We start from the raw sequence: 8,144 nt of genomic DNA, 5'->3' as shown, positions 1-8,144 counted from the left end.
TTTGGGTTCAGGGAGACACCGGGTACAGCAGCGCAGGCGGCTTTCTTCTACTGCGAATCCCGAAGAAGCCTTGCAGCTTTCCAGCTGATCCAAACTCGCTTACCTGACAGAGGGACAGAAGCGCAAAAAGACGCGTCATCGGTGGAGTAACCTAACCTGGTGTTCAGCCGGATTAGACAGTCAATGGAATTGGAAAATTACGGTTTTCTGGATAATATGTAAAAACAAGCAAACAAAAAAGCTCACACCAGCTGGACAGCACAATTCCATTCAAGATTTTGTCCCGGCGGATTGGCCGTCTTTGGAGGGCTTTGAGACTGGAAACCCGTTTGCATACTGATCAGGTTTCGGGGGGAGGGGGGGTGGGGGGATATCCAGAGCGCACATCCAGAGCAACGGAGTGGGTCCGATGAATGTAAGTGACATCTATATTATTCTAATGTACAACCTGTGTTCGTGATCAGTGGTTATTTCATGGGATCAAGGTATGGCAATGAGCTCTGGTTGGGTGGGGGCTTCTGGCTCTCCGTATCAGGGGATGCACCCTGCATCTTCTGCACCTTGCATGCACGGTCTAGTAGCTGCGAGGAGGAATGGCCTAAATAAAATGGACTACAGTAGTAACTCAAGATTAGGGCATGATAGGGGATGGACATCATTCACAGCCTGAGAACAAAGAGTTGGTTTTCCATTTAAAATAGGAGAAAAGGAAAAAAAATCACTCTGCAAGACTACCACATTAGCTTATTATGCGCCATGGAACTATTTAATAAAAGTAAGTCAGTGGTTTCTTCCACAAGGTTGGCAACTAAGAATGACTGCTCTTTTTGTTTTGGAGCAAAGACAGAACCAGAAAGGTCGAAACACTATGAAGTGTACAAAGTGGGCCAGCAGAAGTAGAAGTATTTCCTGGAGAGACCAACTGATGTGTCAGTGTAGAACTGACTGTAAAGCATCAGTGGTAGAGAATTAAGCAGTGTTGTGTGCCTTAGAGCTAGACACAAGCAGGGCCTGCTCTGTTGATGTTGGATTAGGACTTCTCTGTTATGAAACCTCAGTAGACAGTTGACTGTATAATACCTTAAACATACAATAATAAAAGGTCTAAGAGGATTTTAGCTGGTTTTGCCATCTAGAAAACAGATTTTTGACACAACCCTAACATAAAGTGTATTTATAGCAACCAATTTTGTCTGTATATGGCCAAGAGCTAAAAATGGGAACCCTGGGGCACATTTAAGTGCCTAACCACAATAGTCAGGCATATCTGGTGTCTGCATCCACAGCTCCTGGTTTTCTGCAGTTCGGAGGGATACATATCTTTGCATTGTTATACTATTCTCTTACATGTCCCCATGTGCTCCAGCTCTGCAGTACACTGGCCTCAGCGTCAGCCTCTGGTCTACATAAAACCAGACAGAGTTTGGTTTCTTGTAGAGTGATGAGGCGTGTGGCAGTGCTTTTTCTAACATGAACCATATGGACATTTAGTTGGTGTCGCTACCACTGAGTAGAACCTCTGTTTGCACAATTAACTTATGATTACTCACATCAGCTGCAATTTACTTGTTAGTTTGGCAGCTAAGATGTACACCTTGGCTGCTTACTTTCATGCAAAAGATAGTTTCATTAATTTACATTCAGTCTTTTTGTAGAAGGGCTTTGGATGTAAATGTCCTTCCCTCTATCCTTAAAGTTATTTGTATCAAGACTATCAAGGTAGAGAGGGCAGCTCATTTGGTTCTGTCTCACGTCTTTTTAGAGACTATCTACAGAGTAAACAGTCTGATGTTTACCTTGCACTTCATGTTGTTCCGTGTAGCTGAATGAGTGAGTATGATATGGAGTCAGACAGGGTCAGGGGCTTGATTCTCACCAGGGCCAAGCTGTAAACACACACTTTTTTGACAGCAGCATATGCTGAATGACTTAATGTTGCAGTTTGGGAGTGCATTGGGTGCATAATGGCAACGGCATGGTATCGGTCTTGACTTGATTTCTGCAACTTATTAGATTACTTGAATCATGAAATCTTAAACTTGAATCACTGTCCTCAATTTTGTCATGTCACAAAATGAAATGTAACACATTCATCCACAGTCTTTAAGAATATTTTTATGTTTATTCTAATGGCATTACTTCAGGGGATGTCCAAGTTGAGGTTTTATACTTTTGTAATTTTCCAGCAATCTTGAGAGTTTACTTTAAACTCTAGAGATACACACTGTAATCAAATTACACATTTGCCACCCACTTTGACACTGAAATAACTCTTATGTTGTGTACTGTTATGGATGCCACAAAACCCACATAAAAGAAAAATCTGTCATTTTCAGTATTTCAGGTTTTATCCTTTAAGCCCCTTTCTCGCAAAGTCAGGATTGTTTATGTAGAACACGACTTACATGTAAAGTTTTGCATAAGGAACTGTTACAAATGAAGGTTTTCCTGTGATATCTGTCTCAGCTCATCTTGAGAGTGTTGCCAACGATTGAAAAAAAGAGACGGAGCATCTTTTTATCCAAGTGTTGGAGCTCACACGAAAATCTTTCTAATTGTATTCCAGAACAGTTTTTTCCCCCTGAGTTTTGTTTTGGGCATGGGAAATCAGTGTCTGAGTACAAATATCGGAAAGTGACTCAGAGACTTCCCCTCTCTCTTTCTACATCCCTTACGCACACACATACAAGCCTACACACAGAGTCGCCACATGTCTAACATTACCTCTGTATTATTTTCCTTACACTGACGCTTTCCCAACACAAATCCTTACACCAAACCCTACTTATGCTAATGTCATCTTTAGAAATAAAAGACTGATATAATTTCCTCTCAATCATATAAGTATAACACAGACTTTCAGCCATTCGGCACAATGGCGAATGCCAAATGGGTGGCAGATGACAGCTAGAAAAAAAAAAACATAAACATAAACAAAAAAAAGATTGTTTCCCTTCACCCTGGCTCCCCAAGTAGCTAGTGGAAATATTTACCCTCCATCTTTCACTCATGCATGTTGCTGATGCCCGAAGTCTGTGTTGGTGTTTTTATTTACCTCTCAGCCACCATCTTAGACATAACATAAGCCAAAGACTCAATAAGAGGGCATTCATTGCCATTTGAATTTATCTGACAGCATGTCAACCATAACCCGTGTTTAGCTGCAGCATTGTGTGAGGAAGTAACAATCCTATGATGTTTAGTCTCCTGGAAAATCACTTTCTGTTGGCATCATCCATCCACAGGATGGCTTAACTAGTAGACTTAGAAAATGAGATTCCCATTGATAAGGAAAACCCCTTCGCAGATTGCACCACAATTATTTTACTCTACTCCCTTGGGGGGGGATGTTGGTTGCCATGGCAGCCACAGTCATGACATCTGCCATCTTGCTGTGATTGCAATCGTGACAATTAATTACAACATCCTAAAACCTCAGTCTTGTTATTGCGTCTGTGACAGGAAAAGTGGCAGCCAAGATCACAATGAAATTAGAGATCCACGATATGACTTAGGTTTCAGTGTCTTGCTCTTTGTAGCTTTAGCAAAAAACAAAGATATTCTTGCTGGTACAACTTTGAAAAATAAAGTTTAAATCGTGAAGTAAAAAAATCACACTTTGCATTATATAATTAGGTTTTATAGAAACTAGTAAACTTTATTAAATCTTGGCACTTAATCATCCAATGTCATGCCTAATTTTTTAGCTTAGACCGGAACAAATCTTCTGAAAATGCTTTGGGAAATAAAGATTGTATACCCTCCTTTGTATGGTATGAAAGCCCATTCATCTGTGGACCTTTAGAAGATATTACAGTATGACCGACTCTACGAATTGAAGGAAATCACTGGGCTCTCCTATTGGACACAGAGTGATTGACTAGCTAGGACTTTGAGATGCTGCTATTCCATTTTTGCTTGTTCTGAGGCCAAACTATGACGTAACATCTTTATTTATGGTCTTCGTCTAGCCAGAAGACATCCTTTTAGTCTAATGATGTGCTGAATAAGACAGATTACAGACAGTGGACCAATTAAAGGGACTACATCTGTACAGGGCTGCGCTGTAGGCGCTGTCAGCGAGTACCCAGTTTTTCCACTGCCCTTCCAAAACACAGGTATCAGATGCCTCAGCTTGCTACTTTTTAAAATTTGACAGCAAACGTTTATCCAGATTTGTCACTGTAACGTCAGACTTGCTCATGATTAAAATCTTGGTGTTGTGTCAAGTTTCTCTATCCTGTGCTCCTGCACCATGAGTTGGAACTGTGACAAGGGCTTCTCAGTGCCAAAGGAAAGCTGGGTAATCTGACTTCTGGGTTTCTAGTTGTCACAGTTGGAGTTTCTGTGTGTGGCCTTAGTTTATGGAGATATCTCTTTAGAGCTGCAGCTAATGGCCTTTCCATTATTAATTATGGTTGGTTAGTTTCATGACTCACAGAAGACTGATAACAGTGAAAAATGTCTCTCCTATAGACTTTTTTTCAACCAGCAGTCCAATACTAAAACTTGGTTGATGTACAACTTTAAAAAAAGACAATAAGTCTATATCCTGTCATTTCTCCCTTAATTTATGTTGAATAATCTTGTGCCCATCTATGGCAGTAATCTCCACACTGTATGCGAGCTTGCTTCTTTCGATACTAGCAGAGATGTTTCGACCCAGATCTTTTATTTTATTTTCTCATTTAGGAGACAATCAGCACAGATATGTGGCTTCTTCCCTCTATGTGTATCTGAATTAAAATATTAACATTTTCACATGAAAAGAGAGATACAGAAATGGCTCTGTCTAAACAAAGATTATTGAAATGTGGTAACTTCGGCCCATCCGAGTGTTGGATGGATTAATATTTCCTAAGCACTAAGGGAAGTGGGCTGAGCAGAGGGAAGAGGAGAAGGGCCTGTCTGTGCAGCGTCTCATGTGTTTTAATGAAGTGAGTGAGATGATCCGAGCTTCTGGTAACTTCAAACGCTTGCACAGAGCTGAGAGCTGCATTGCTCAGGTAAAGCATCGTGTTGTGCAAGTTAAGGGGCTCAGGGACTGAATGTGGGGGCGGAGAGGAGCAGAAAAGAATAGTTAGAGAAGTGTTTGGTTTCTTGCTAACTTTGATTTTGACAGCAGCAACCTTTGGGCCTATCAAAAACAGTTTTCTCATTTAGTTTTTTTCTTAGTATTGTGCCCAACAAATTGATCTTTTTAGCCTTTATATCCCTTTTTTGCATCACGTTTTCATTTAGTCATCATTAGCTGATGTGTAAAACAAAGACCGGCAGGCTTGATTTTCAGACTTACCACAAGAAATGTAATGGAGTAACATGATACAAAGGCATTTTCTTAGAGAACAGCTGTCGGCGCGCCACTAGCTTAAGAGTTGATGGAGAATTTGATAACTAATAAGCCAAGTCACTGTCCAGTTTTCTGAGTTGGAGATGAGTAATTGCAACTTTTGATAGATTCCTAGATCTGTCAGCCAAAAGAAGAACCAAGGTTTCTCCCTGTGAAATGAAGCCTATAGAATTTCTCTTATGATGTTACTGACCTTTTTTCACCCTAACAATTAACCAGCTGGCAAACTCTTCAACAACACTTATCACTTTAATTAATATTTATGTGTTTTCTGAAACAATAACATGACCCGATACAACTCGGTGCCTGGCTTGCTGTTGGGCCATGTCACTGATTATTTCATTAGATGGAATGCAGAAGGAGATTAACTTGTTTGCTTGGATACGTCTGTGACTTAGTGTGTTGAAGTTTCAAGATGGATCTATGGTTTCCCTTCTCCCGAACCCTGTTATGGCTATCAGCTGGATGTTTTGTCTTTGAATTTTTCCTTTAGCTCATTAACTTATTGTTCCTCTACAGTAATACTGTGTTCATGTGTTTCAACGTGTTCATCGCTCGGGTTGGGAGGTAGGACAAAAGTGTGTTGCTACTGACACATACAGTGACTCGTGTCCCTAACAGAAAACTAGATGGCTGAAGTTTTAATAGTAATTTCTGAGCTAAGACTCGTGATTGGGTGAAGGTTGGGGTAAAGGTTTGGGTTAGGCATTTAAGGTTAGGATAAGCCTCCAGGGAGTGAATATAAGTAAATGTGATCCTCTAACAATTGTGTGTGTGTGTGAGTTGTATATGCTCAAGCACAAAAATTGATTATAACAAATTCCAAAATGCAAACATAACTGTACTCGTTTTAGAACAGAATGGAACCAAGTGAAGTAATTAAGTAGCTGATTGTACATTTTAATGTCTTCCACATTCAACACTAAGAATATTTCCTGATGTTTAATTGCTTCCAGTCAGTGCTCTGTTTTTCTCTGCAGAGGACATGGCTGTTGTTTCCATCACAGATATAACTCAATTTAAAATCGTGAATAGAGAAGCCATTTGCCTGATCCACTATGGGCATGGTTCGGCTCAATAGCTTTGCCCTTGTGGGATATTAAGCGTGCTCTGATGGGGAGGGGCGATGAGTGATGTTTGATGGCAGCTGCTGCTTCACCTTCATGAATGTCTCCCCACAGCAACCTGTTTTTTTTTTTTTTTATTCAGTCTGCTTAGCTCCTACCTTTTATATATTCTTTATTGTCTCATTATTGATATTGAATCAATATTTTGCTTAAAATAAAAACGATGACCACACATGTATTTATCAGAGGAGCACTCACCGTACATCACAGTACTTTCACTTGACAGTCTGGCCTTGAAGGTTAAGAGGTAGGTGAAGCACATCCAGCTGTGTTTTCACTTGCTCTGTTGCAACACAGATGGTTCAGAGGGTGCGTTATTTATGTGTGTGCGTGACAGAATGCATTTGTACACTCATGCTGACTATGTTTGACCGCTTCGAGTTTCTTATTCTTACACTGTTGCAATTTTTTTAAAATAAACCTTATTCAGAATCTATTTTCCTCTGCAATTTCCACTAGGGCTGTGTGGTTTTGTAAAAAAAAACGGGACATTTTCTTTTTTTTCTGTAACTATGTTGCAGCACAAAGTAAAATACATACACAAAGAGACTTCAACAAGTTTATTTGGAATTACACAGAAATAAACCTAATATTTATTTATTAATGAATTTTTTTAAGAGAGAAAAAAAAAAGCTTTACAGTTTGACAAGAATCCCCCTGTGCCTCTGTCTAAGTATTCACTACTATTGTTCCTCGCTTCAGGAGTTTGGCTATGATTTAATTTCTTTCAGCCTGTGGGAACTGAATGTAAAGCTCCATTTACAGATAATTCAACAAGTCCTCCAACTGAAACGTACATATAAGTAATTTGTTCATACCCCCAATATGACCCATAATGGCGTCCTATAAAGTACTGCCCATACAAGGGACAGAAGAAAATATGTGTCATGTGAGTGTTTCCACATTAGAGACAACATCATTTTTAAGTTTTTCATGTAATATGCCGAACGGCCCTTTTAAGGAAGAAGGAGTGGGGATAGATGGAGCAGCAAGGCACAATGCTTTTAACCATGGGCCTTTGTGTGAAGTGAGAACAAGACCATCTTACGTTGATAATGCACTAACACTGTTGTTACCCTCTGCGTGTATTTAGGGAATAACATTGATTGGTAAAGGTTAGAGGACAATCATGGTTATGGTTTAAACATGACCATAACCCTCTTGGCTGCTGTTTTCCTGGTCACTTGGGTTATACGTCGTAACAAGATGTCGCTACAAGATGTCGTTACAAGATGTTGTCACTTTATGGTTAAATTTAAAAGCTAGGATCATGTGTTCAGGGTTGGAAATAAAAACAACTTGAGCACGATTTGAAAAAAAAAAAAAAAAAAAGTATAGTTAGGGGGAAATACTTTTTACAACACAACCACAGGTCCTACACATGCAGTTGCTCTCACGGCCACTAGAGGTCACATATTCTTTGATCATTGATCGTAGCCGCCTGCATGAACAAAGACCAGATGTGGGTCTTTCCTCTCCCAGTAATTGTCTCCTGCAAGAAGCTTTGTATTTAAAGTTTTAAAAATGATTACTTTGTATCCAGAAACCCTTAAACCTGAGTAAGTTATGTTGTATCAGACAGAATTATCTTGTAGATTAGTCATGGAAATGAGAACAATATCAAGAGTCCACTGTATCACGCAGCAAAAAAGTTGCAGAATCACAGG

General features: G+C 39.7%; 1 protein-coding gene across 2 annotated transcripts in view; it reads left to right on the top strand.

Annotated features, from left to right (window-relative positions):
• Positions 1-364: 364 nt before the first annotated feature.
• The window catches only part of dchs1b (dachsous cadherin-related 1b), an 83,585-nt gene continuing 75,805 nt past the window's right edge, over positions 365-8,144 (top strand). For both annotated transcript variants that reach the window (XM_072374487.1, XM_072374486.1), the window contains exon 1: positions 365-415. The gene's annotated coding sequence lies outside the window, so the exon portion shown is untranslated. The remainder of the gene's footprint in view (positions 416-8,144) is intronic.

This window comes from Leuresthes tenuis, unplaced genomic scaffold, assembly GCF_036924035.1.
Source record: "Leuresthes tenuis unplaced genomic scaffold, fLeuTen1.0.hap1 SCAF_21, whole genome shotgun sequence".
Lineage (NCBI taxonomy): Eukaryota > Metazoa > Chordata > Actinopteri > Atheriniformes > Atherinopsidae > Leuresthes > Leuresthes tenuis.
The sequence above is the reverse complement of the archived record's forward strand: the minus strand, read 5'-3'. Positions and strand labels throughout refer to the sequence as shown.